Source organism: Ixodes scapularis, unplaced genomic scaffold (assembly GCF_016920785.2).
Source record: "Ixodes scapularis isolate PalLabHiFi unplaced genomic scaffold, ASM1692078v2 PGA_scaffold3__209_contigs__length_174095766, whole genome shotgun sequence".
NCBI classification, from domain to species: domain Eukaryota; kingdom Metazoa; phylum Arthropoda; class Arachnida; order Ixodida; family Ixodidae; genus Ixodes; species Ixodes scapularis.
This window is the reverse complement of record NW_024609868.1, coordinates 110137214-110150054: the sequence shown is the minus strand read 5'-3', so window position 1 is coordinate 110150054 and position 12841 is coordinate 110137214.

Genomic DNA, 12841 nt, shown 5'->3' with positions numbered 1-12841 from the left:
GCTCAATTAGAGCTATTTCGAACTGCAGTTTGATAATTTTTGGAGCGATTTATCGAGGAAGAAATTACATAATTTGTTTTGTCTGTATTAGATAAACCTTTAGCCACCAGCCAGGATGAAAGTTCAATTAAATATTTGTTTATTGTAATCTCTAGTTCGCTAAGATTGGCCCTAGAAAAAAAAAAATTTGTATCATTGGCATACAGTATTAAATATTCCGTAAATAATATATTACGTATGACGTTTATATTGCCGCGAGCGCAGCTGACCAAGAAGGCAGCGCGCTCCTGGCCTAATGGTTCTCGCGCGTGCCTTCCACGCAGAAAGCCAGGGTTCGATTCCTGGCCGCGGGGACGCATTTTTGTTGATTCTAACGTAAGGTTCTGGTAACTTCGAGAACCTGTTGCTTGTTCGAGGTCAAAATCTTCTACACGCCGATTATTCCAGAAGCCCACGCGTGTCAATAAAAGGGCTCCGCGTGGCAAGCCGCAGTTAGTTTTCGCCCCAGCGTTCGACTCTGCACTCGCGCCGACTTCGACGCTCTGCTATTCTCTGTTCCCTATATTTTTTTTTTTTTATTGTTGGGCACAAGTCTATTGAGGAGTTTCAGCGACGGTGTCACCGCTCTGGCGGCCGATCGCCGAAAGAGAACGAGGGGGATAGGTTCGCTGGGCGTTGGCTTTGTGTATATATGCGTTGGCCGCGAACGTAGGCTTATAAACTTCGGCAGCAAGAATATTACGCGGCTCTAGTGTTTTGGTACGAGCAACAGAGGTGACACGATCTGCTACGACTAGCTACGACCACCCGCCGCAGCGATGCAGGCGTCGAAGGAGCGCAAACTGTGTACTACGCAGTCAGTCGCCGTCGCCCGACGCAGGTCGTTTGGCATTCTGGGCTTTCCGCCCTGGGTTCTTCGTTTGTACTTGGAACCGAGTATTATTTCCTGTGCTTGTGTATGTGCTCAGTGGCTGGATATGGAGCTCATAGAGCAGTTCTTCAGACTCAACAGCGACTCAACAGCGACTCAAAGTTGACGGCGGAAGGGCTTGCAGCAACGCTTTCGGTTGCTGCACGGGTGCGACGACTACACGGAAAAATTTTAAGATTGCTGCTAGCAAGTTGGGCCATAGTCGCTTTATGTTGACACAATTTTGAGTGTAAGTGCTCCGTGCAAAGGCGAATCTATCGCGTTTCTAATCTACCTTTGTTTTTGTTGTTTTTAGCACGCACGACCGACTGCTAAACAAATGCTTCTGTACCGATCACGGAGTGAATGTCTTCGGCCTTACATTGCGGAACGCCCAATAAAAAGACATATTCATTCAGCGAGAAAACTTCCTTTTCGAGTGACCTTCTGATCGATAATTTCTCCCGTGCTTAAGTGCTTTAATCAACGCGATCGATTAAGTGTGCTTCCCTAGTTAGGCCATTTTTGTGCCACATGCGGCACTAATGCTTGGCACGATGTATGCCACTGGTGGTATCTTGAATTGGTTTACTTCCAAAGCTAACAGTGTAATAGGTGGGACCATTCAATTTGCTAAAAATGTGGCGATATGGGAATTTCGTTGCATAAGTAGCGTTTTACGTTTAAGATTGATAAGTAACATGCTCATGTGATGATGCATGTCTACAGCATAAGCTTTGCAGATCCAGAATAGATAGGCTATAGGCTACAGCCTCAAGATTTTTAATGGACCAAATTGGTGATTACACGGCAATACATATTGTGGTGAAAAACTGCCCATTGACTCGGTGAGTTTTGATCGTGACCATTGGTGTGCTGTTGGCAAATTAGGTAATGGTACACCTTTTCCCTGACCATCTGGCTTCAGGAACATTGCATCTAGATGTGCTTAAATATCTTTATTTCAAGGTTCAATGGACCCCTCTGCATCATTACAGGAAGGCAGTCTCAAGCCACAACAAACAGCAGTGAATATACAATGCATAATAACAGGCACCAGTGTCCAGAGTATAGTCCGCAGAAGGCAATTTGAGCCTAAAAATGTTTTTGTTTTGTTTAGATAGTTTGCATTTGGTGTATAATCCGCAGGGCCCGATTACCGCGCCCAGTGCATAGTCCGCCAAGCTGGGGCGTTGCGTCTTAGTGCTTTTTTTCCTGGGTGGCATTTTCTTCAGAAGTTCTTCGGCGAACGCTATTGGGCCTGAATAACTGCTCTTGAGGCCCATATCTAGCCACTGAGCACACACAAGCACAAGCCGTGAATGCCAAACGAGCAGCGTCGGGGTGACGGCGACTGACTGCGTTGCGCCTTTTCGACGCCTGCATCGCTGCGGTGGGTGGTCGTAGCTAGTCGTTGCCGAGATGATCTTCACTTCAAGCAAGAAATCTTGCCATACAATAATCAAGATATAAGTGCAAGTGTTCGACGACGTGGGCTCTCTCACGTTGGTGCAGTTATCAAGAAAGGCACATATCAACAATGTAGCGTGTTTGAGGCTGAAACTATGACGCATACTTATCTAAACCTAAATTTATCGGTCTGCGGCTACAAACATTTTCGTTGACGTTGCTTAGACGATGTAACCGTTCAGGCCTCGCATTAAATGGTGTTGCTAACTCTTCGGTTGTGTATGAAAACCTATTTTTGCCCTAATAAAAGACATTTTCAAAAGGACACGTGTCTTCTGCTGATACATATCTTCCAATTTACAATGCAGAGGCAAACAGAAAATCAACTGCATACATCTACCACTTAGCATAAGCTTCTTTGGCATTCATTCCTGAGCACACTCAAATATCAGCTTAGTCTGCTCTTGTTTTAGAAGTTTGCCCTGTTCTGTAAAAAGAAAACAGTTAAAAAAGCTTTACCTTCGTTTTCCTTCTCGTATTTAATAGACTTGTTTGTCAGCAGATATCACCGTGGCACATACAACTCGAATGACCGATGAGACTATTGCTATTACAATAAAGCTTTCCACAAGAGCCAAAACGAGACTTGTAGGGGTGCACAAGCACATCGAAGTGAGATTGGCGCTTCCGGGGCTTGTTTACATTATGCGTAAAAACAGGACGATCGGCGACCAGCTGATCGCAATATAACACCAATGATTCCGATGTTTCGATACATAGAACGCAGGATAAAGACCTCAATCGTCCCTTGTATGCTGTAGTTGTCATACTTTCCATCCAACCGCTTTTTAGCACAATTAACTAGAACAACCGAAGAGTTCCCAACACCTTTTAATGCGAGGCCTGAATGGTTACATCATCTAAGCAACGTCAACAAAAATGTTTGTAGCCGCAGACCGATAAGTTTATTCTTAGATAAAGTATGCGTCATAGTTTCAACGCGCGAACATTGTTGATATGTACCTTTCTTTGGACCCACGTACATTTGGTTCAACTTGATGACAGCTGCACCGGCTGCACCAGCGTGAGAGCTCACGTCGAACACTTGCACATATATCTTGAATATGGCAATATTTCTTGCCTTCGACTGGCTTGAACACTTCATTTGTAGCATCACGGTAGGTCTTGGTTGAAGCGATGATCGTCTCGCACACGGCAACAAACAGAGAACGACACGCTTTGTTTAATTTATACGCTGCCGGGATACGGGCGTCGCACATCTATCCCCCTCTTGTCCGCCATGTTGGATCGATCGGAGCGCCCCCTATATTCGCTGAAACTCCTCAATTTTTCACTTGAGGGGACCGCCAATAAACTTTTCAGTTTCCCCAGTTATTTTTGTTTCACCTTGCCATTCGTGACGTTTTGGAGGAGGTGCGGGGTACCGCAAGTCCGTGCAGCGCAGCCCTCCGAGTTCCCACAGTACAAGTCCGAACCCAAGCTCACGAGGACATGACGAAGACCAGATCGAGACCCGATCAAGTCGCCGCATCCCAGGACTACACCCGGAACACGGGATTGTGCCACCCAGGACCAAGCAGCCAATGAGGTCGACAATGAAGAACGAGCAGTCGCAGAACCCGGCCGCTTCTACCATCATTTACCTACCCGTCGCACCGAGGACGGCTGCTTCGTTTCACGGCGAGCAGCGAAGATGTGGAAGACTGGATCGACGAGTACGAACGCTTTGCCCGCCACAATGACTGGACAGATGAGCAACGCCTGCACAACGTCTATTTTTCACTTGAGGGGACCGCCAAGCACTGGTACGAAAATCATGAATCCTCTTTGACATCGTGGGACATTTTCAAGAGCGAGCTGAAGGGCACATTTATCAACCACAACCGCCGAGAGAGCGCCGAGGATCTACTGCGAACCAGAACCCAGGGCCCCAACGAGACCATCACCGGCTTCGTGGAGGACGTTCTGCGCCTGTGCGCCCGCGCTGACCCTCGGGCCAGAGAAGAAAAGAAGCGGCGAATCCTATTGAAGCACGTCCGAAACGACATCTTCGGCGGCTTGATCCGTAGCCCTCCGACAACAGTGAAAGATTTTGTCATCAAGGCAACGAACATCGAGCGTCCCCTGCAAGCCCGATCCAGTCACTATCAGCGACTACCCGGCCTCGCTGTCCTCCGGCGGTCTAGCGGCGACCTTGGCTCCAGCACCCCAGGCATTCGCGAGATCATTCGCGACGTCATCCGGGAGGGGCTCCGAAAGATGCTACCCGCCGCTGACCCACCAGCTTGGCTCTCCCTCATCAAGGTAGTGCGGTAAGAGGTGCAGAGTGCTATTCAACCAGAGGCTCCCATCAGCGTAGCAGTCCCCGAAGAACCCACGCTAACTTATGCCGCAGTTACCCGACGGCCACCGCCTCCTCCTCGCGCCTACGTCGCGCCGCCCCGGCGTCAGTCTCTTGCGCCGCAGCACGACCGACGCCGCGACGGCCAGGTCCAGTACGCCTGTCAGGAGCCCCGCGCACCCCGGAAGACCGATGTGCGGCGAACGTCCGACCTACGCCCTTTGTGCTTCCACTGCGGGGAAGCAGACCACACCTGCCGCCGATGCCCATACCGTCGACTCGGGCTGCGCGGGTTCTATCCGAACGTCCGCCCCCGTTATGGTGAACGCCCTCGGGAGATCGACGAGTACCTGCGACGACGTTAGTCCCCTGAGCCTGCGTACCGCCGAGACTCCCGGTCGCCGTCGCCATGACGTCCAGCTTCGCCGATGCACCGACCCCGACGTGAAAGCCTGTAACCCCTCGCTCCTCCCCGGGAAACTAGGCGCGGCAACCCCTGGAAGTGGAGTTGCCGAGGACGACCGACACCAAGATCCTCCACGAACGTCGGAGGGTCCCCACTCCAACGCCACCAGAGAACGAAACGACGCTCCTCCACCCGTAATTAATAACCTAAACATCGTTATCGACGGTCACGACGCGTCGGCTCTCGTCGACACCGAAGAAGACTTCTCCGTCCTGAGTGGGAGGATCTCCCAACGTCCTCGGAAAGTGACGACGCCGTGGGATGGCCTACACATACGGACTACCGGGGGACATCTCATCACGCCAGTCGGAAGATGCACTGCTCGCGTCGAAATTCCCGGCGAAACGCGACCGGTAAAGTTCGTCGTTCTACGAGACTGTGAGAGAGACGTTATACTGGGGATGGACTTCTTTTGCGAATACGCAGCCGTCATCGACCTGGATGCCAACGAATGGAGGCTGCGGAAACCTGTCGTAATGTCCGAGGATCACAAAACTACGGCAGCCACGTTAGCTGCAGTGCGTGTACTCTCCGACCACGTGAACTTGCCACCACCCTCGAGTCGAGTGTACTTGTGCCTGTCGCAACCGAAAAAGGCATCTGCGGAGAAGCTTTGCTGGAAGGTAGCATCCAACTGCTCCTAGGAAGAGGGATCGGCGTCGCAAGAGGCATCGCGGAGCTCCAACACGGACATACTGTAGCACTCGTATCGAACTTCCGACAGGAGGCTCAGCACCTTACGATAAGCACCGTCGTGAGTCACGCCGAGGAACTCCCCGACTTCGCCGCTATCGCCGGAGTATCAAAAGACGTCTCTTCGTGGCCAGACGAGACAACGTAGCCTTCGCAGTTCGACATCGATCCAACCCCGCCTACCCCATAACGCCGACAACTCAGTGACCTTCTCGCCGAGTTCAGTCAGTGCTTCTCAACGTCCTCAAATGTACGCCAAACAACGGTTGCGAAACATCGAATTGTTACTGATGACGACGCGCTTGCCGTTCATCGGTCGCCGTACCGTGTCTCGGTGAAAGAGAGAGAAGTCATTTAAAAGCAAGTTGAAGAAATGCTCGACGACGACATCATCCAGCCCTCAAACAGTCCGGGGTTGTCCTGGTGAAAAAGAAAGACGGGACTCTTTGGTTCTGCGTGGACTATCATCGACTGAACGCTGTAACAAAAAAGGACGCCTACCCGCTGCCCCGCATCGACGACACTCTGGACCGGCTGCGTCACGCCCGATACTTTTCGTCAATGGACCTGAAGAGTGGGCACTGGCAGATCGAGGGCGACGAATGGGATCGCGAGAAGACTGCCTTGGTCACGCCGGACGGACTGTACGAATTTAAAGTGATGCCGTTTGGACTGTGCACAGCAACGGCGACCTTCCAGCGCGTAATGGATACCGTCCTTTCAGGCTTGAAATGACAAAACTGTCTCGTCTACTTCGACGAGGTCGTGCTATCCGCAGGTGACTTCGACGAGCACCTGAGACTTCTGCGAGCCGTGCTATGAGGCTGTCCAAAATGCTGGACTGACACTCAACCCGTCAAAATGTCAGTTCGCTTACGCTGAGCTCAAATTCCTGGGCCATGCCGTGAGTTCTCAGGGTGTATTCCCTGACCCAGCAAAGACATCCGCTGTCACCGGATTTCCAAAGCCATCAGACAAGAAAGTCGTACGAAGATTTCTTGGGCTGTGCGCTTACTACAGACGTTTCGTTCGCGATTTCGCCAAGATTTCTGTACCATTTACGCATCTGACGAAGGACAACGTGAACTTCCAGTGGGGAGTAGAGCAAGAACAAGCGTTCAACGAACTGAAGGAAAGGCTCCAGTCGCCCCCTATTCTCGGAAACTTCCGTACAACAGCGGAAATGGAAGTTCACACGGACGCCAGCAACGCCGGGCTCGGCGCGCTACTCGTCCAAAGACAAGACGGAGCAGAGAGAGTGATCGCTTACGCAAGCCGGGCACTGTCCAAGGCAGAGCAAAATTACTCAACGACCGAGAAGGAATGTCTTGCTGTCGTCTGGGCGTTAACCAAGTTTCGCCCGTACCTGTACGGAATCCCGTTCCGCGTTGTCACAGACCACCGCGCTCTCTGCTAGCTCGCCAACCTCAAGGACCTGTCAGGACGCCTCGCTCGCTGGGGTCTCCGACTGCAAGAATTCGACGTAACCATTGTGCATAAGTCTGGCCGCAAGCATAACGACGCCGACTGTTTGTCTGGGGCCCCAGTTGAATCTCCTTCAGACAGCATCGACGACGACAATGACATCTGTTTTCTAGGCGCAGTTACAGATACCAATATGGGAGCACTTCAACAAGACGACCCGGAACTTCGCGCGGTGATCGACCATCTCGAAAGTCAAGCAAGTTCAGTTCCGCGAGTCTTGGCCCGAGACATATCAATCTTCGTTCTGCGGCGAGGTGTGCTTTTAAAGAAAAACTTCGGAACCAGCCACCCTGACTGGCTGCTGGTGGTTCCTGCTGTCCTTCGAAAAGAAATCTTTCAAGCATGTCAGTACGACCCGACGGCTGAACACCTCGGCTACAGCACGACGCTTGCCCGGATTCGTGACAAGTACTACTGGCCGAGACTCCCAAAAAGTGTCCGTCTGTACACACGGTCATGCCATGAGTGCCAACGACGTAAAAAGTCTCCGACAAAGCCAGCTGGACTTCTGCAGCCGATACCTGCCCCAACAATGCCCTTCCAGCAAGTCGGCATGGACTTACTTGGCCCTTTTCCGCCGTCACCGTCGGGAAACCGCTGTATAATCGTTGCCACAGATTATCTCATACGATACGCCGAGACGAAAGCCCTTCCATCGGGAACAGCGGTTGAAGTCGCCAAGTTTTTCGCTGAGTTCATTCTCGTTCGTCATGGCGCACCTGAAGTGCTTATCATAGATCGCGGGTCATCTTTCATGGCGCAGCTGACTCAAGACGTTCTTCGGCTCAGCCACACCAGCCATCCACGAACCACCACCTATCATCCACAGACCAACGGGCTAAGGGAGCGGCTCAACAAAACGATCGCCGACATGATGTCCATGTACGTCGACGTAGAGCACAAGACTTGGGACGAGGTGTTGCCGTACGTCACGTTTGCGTACAACACAGCGGTTCAAGAAATCACAGGAATTACACCGTTCCAACTGTTACACGGCCGGACGGTTACCACGATGCTCGACGCCATGCTGCCTCACGTGCCGGCCGCCGATGGAAACGGCGACGCTCAACTGGTCTCGCAACGCGCGCAAGAAGCTCACCAACTGGCAAGAATAAAGATTCATGACCAACAGCGAGTCGACGCACGCCGGTATAACCTTCGCTGCCGGGACATCCACTTTCGACCCGGCGACCGGGTGTGGGTGTGGACACCGATACGGCGCCGCGGTCTCAGCGAGAAGCTTCTCAAACGCTATTTCGGATCCCACAATATCATCGGACGCCTCGGCGATGTGAACTACGAAGTTCTACCCGACGGAACGCGCCCATCTGCAAGACACCAGTCACGACCAGAGGTGGTGCAAGTCGTCCGGCTCAAGCCGTATTACGAACGATAGAGCTTTTGACTCTCGTCAAAGAGTGAACTGTGAACTGTTAACTGTGGCTCGCGACTCTGCTATCCTTTTGCTGCGGATCTGTGTTTTCGTTTTGTGCTGCGTCGGGACGATGCAGTGTTTTTAAAGGGGGGAATAATGCCGCGAGCGCCAGCTGACGAAGCAGGCAGCGCGCTTGTGGCCTAACGGTTATCGTGCGTGCCTTCTACGCAGAAAGCCGGGGTTCAATTCCTGGCCGCGGGACCGCATTTTTGTTGACTCTAACGTAATGTTCTGGTAAATTCGAGAACCGTGTTGAGCTTGTTCAAGGTCAGAATGTTCTACACGCTTTACCTTCTACGCCGATTATTCCAGAAGCCAACGCGCAGCGCGCTCGCGGCCTAACCGTTATCGTGCATGCCTCCTACGCAGAAAGCCAAGGTTCAATTCCTGGCCGCGGGACCGCATTTTTGTTGACTCTAACGTGATGTTCTGGTAAATTCGAGAGCCGTGTCGAGCTTGTTCAAGGTCAGAATGTTCTACACGCCTTACCTTCTACGCCGATTATTCCAGAAGCCAACGCGCAGCGCGCTCGCGGCCTAACCGTTGTCGTGCATGCCTTCTACGCAGAAAGCCGGGGTTCAATTCCTGGCCGCGGGAAAGCATTTTTGTTGACTCTAACGTGATGTTCTGGTAAATTCGAGAACCATGTTGCTTGTTCAAGGTCAGAATGTTCTACACACCGAACCTTCTACGCCGATTATTCCAGAAACCCACGCGTGTGCATAAGGGGCTCCGCGTGGCGAGCCGCAGTTAGTTTTCGCCCCAGGGTTCGACTCTGCTGTCACGCCGACTTCGAACCCCTGCTTTCCTCTGTTCCCTTTTTTTTATTTTTCGGCACAAGTTCGCTTTAAAAAAAGTTTCAGTTTCCCCAGTTATATTTGTTTCACCTAGTCATTTATGGCAATATAGACGAGGAACAGTAAAGTCCCAGTATCGAGCCTTGTGGTACGCCATAATTTATTAACCCTAGAGGCGAGTTTATGTTATTATAAACCGTATACTGTAATAAGCTTATGCGTAGTTCCGCGTATACCATATGCCTCGAGCTTTGAAAGGAGCATGTTATGTTTGATGGAATCTAAAGCCTTTCTAAAATTGATAAATAAACCAATTGTAAAACGATGATCTCCAAAATTACGTAATATTTTTTCTTTAATGTTCAAAAGCGCCTGTTCGGTAGTTTTCCCCTTTTTAAAACCATACTGTTGTTTGACTATGACATCGTATCTAGAAAATTTTGTTTGAATCCTTCCATTAAGTGCTTTTTCGATTACTTTTGAGAACAACGACAACACTGATATTGGCCTGTAGTTTCCAAAGTTCCCGGTCATGGCTGGAGCCACTCTTACTGATTGTTGAAACTCTTGCTACTTTTAATAGATCAGGAAAGCACTTTCAAATATACAATTACATATATAAGAGGAACTGAAACAATGCTAGATACAAATTTAATAAGTGCTACCTTAAACTCGTCCACCTTAAAGCTGAATTGTTTTTAAGGGACATTATCAACATAATTATTTCGAGCTCGGTTACTGGATAAAGAACGATTGAGTTTCAAATATCGTTGCTAAGATACTTTCTGTGGTCACCAGGCTGACTTGCAGACGTGGATTCACCAGCTGATAGGAAAGGGGTGTTAAATCGTGTCGCTAGTTCAGTTCAAGATAACGATTTCCCGTCTATTTTTCAATCGGTTGAGCAGTTGTGACGCGACTTTATTCTAATGATTTCGCCAACAGTTTCCCATATCTTTTTTTTTGATTATTTTGCGCGTCTGCAAACTTACGTTGAAAGAAAGCTTCTTTTGTTTTTTGAATATCGGAGTTCAGGCGATTTCTATACTTTTCGAATTCCGTTAAAACAGTGGTATCTCGAGTCCGGACAAAGCGATCGTACATTTTATGTTTTTCACCTATCGTACGTAATTGTTCCTGTGTGATCCATGGCTTCCTAATTTTTCTGTTTGTATTTTTGACCGTAGAGGAAACGATCTCGCATAGAAATTCTTCAGTGCTTTATAAATAGGTTGTATGCCTTATCTGGATTTCTTTCACATAGTATATTTTCCCAGTTCTGTTCTTGTACCAAGGCATAAAATGTATTTGACGCCTCTTTCGATATATAATGCTATAAGCGTGAAACATATGTATTATTAACTTTTTTATAATTTAGGTGAAATACAAAAAAGTGGGCATGTGATCACTTATTCCAGCGGTCATGACTCCTGACAGTACGTCCTCTGGGTCTAATAATGGACATAATGCATTGGTCTAATAATGTAGATGAAGTAGCTGTTACACGGGTGGGAGTATTGATCACGTTGAAGCACGCAAAAGACTGCATATGAGTAAGAAACTCAACTTAGTAAGCGTTTTCAACGAGTAAGTCGATGTTTATGTCACCAACAATTATCACCTTAAGGCAGAGTGAACTTATACGTTCACTCCGTTCCAAAGTGGATTGTTTGCTCCGTTTTACAATATGTATACATATTGTAAAACAGAGCGAACAAATTCAATGATTGTACATTTCTTTTCATCACGGGGGCTGTCATACCTATACAGTTTATCACAATACATTCATACTCAGGGGTTGACGACGATAACTCCTTGATTAACTTAAAAGCAACACTATTCTTTATGTATATGGCAACACCACTACCGGTATTCTGTGTTCGATTTACATACTCACAGTGATACCCATTGAAACAAACGTCATACTTACGAAACCATGTCTCGGAGTATACTAGAACATCAAGTTTCATATCTAGGGAATTAACAAAACACTCAACCTCATCAACCTTGTTACACAGACTCCTAGCATTCAAATGAAAAATCGAAAAATTGTTACATACTTTTGAACAAAATGTGTTAAACGCTGTAATAATATATAACTGTGACGTATCAGTATTTTCGCTCTCTCCGAGCCGTCATTATTCATATCTTAGTTTATCTTTGAGATATTTTGTTTGCAAGCAATATACAATATCTCCGAGTCATCCGTTTGCCTTACGAAAATCTTTGCGTTGTTTGTCCGGGCGTGCTTGCGGTGTTTTTCTTTTTTTCTTCGCTACAACTGCGTCCAGCAGTTGTTTTTTTGCAGGAGATAAATGCTCTTTAACGAAGATCGTCTTGACATCAGAGTCCGAGAGCCACTTATTTCGGTAGCTAGCCTTGCTTTGCGGGAAACCGCAAGAAACTCGTTGCGTTTTTTTCTTGTGACATAGCGAGTAATTATGCTTTTAGTTTCGTTACCACGGGCGGGAAGCGCGTGACAGATGTCAATGTTCGTTTCTTCGAGCGGAACATTAACTAGAATGCTAATGCTTTTAGCCATTTCAGTGGCGTGTTTTCTGTTTCCTTTTGGGGTGCCTTTTATTTCCACGTTATTCACTCGACTGTACTGGTCGAGGTTCTGGATTTCGGTTTGTGTTTTGTACGACTGTTCCCTCAGCCAGTCATTTTCCTTTTCTAGTTCATTGCAAACTTCCCGAACCCTGTCAACATCTATTCGAAGCTGCTTTTGTAAGCGTCAACATTAGTTAGAATTGTCTTGTTATCAGTGCGGTTCACGGTGGAAGGAATGGAACGTGTATGAATGGTACTGTTTCGCGATGGAACTAGTGTGTCGAAGGATATCGCTCGCATTTCTGGCACACGCCGTGTGATGCGCAACATTACCGGGGCTGGAGGAACCGTCCTTATTTGTGCCCACGTTTCTAGAGTTTGTTTTGCTTTGTAGTTTGTTTTATTCTTACTTTTCTTGTCATTTGGGTGTCGGTTACGTGCCTGTCCTTGAGAGAACAGGATGTTCTGCAGTGTGGATCTGTATCTATAAGGCGGGTGGTTAAATAAAATCGATTGCTGTGCTCGACAGAAGTCGTTCCCAGTTATTTGTTATGACTCTCAATTTTTTTTTTCGATTTCTGCCCTAGACTTGCCTTAAATTTATCTTGGTGAGCATCAACTAGCTCTCCAGGGCACTGACTGTATTTTCGTTAATCATACGGTTGTTTTAATCTTAACCCAGGCATGGTTTAGGGTCGAATTCTTAACTTCGACAAAAATGTATAGTTAT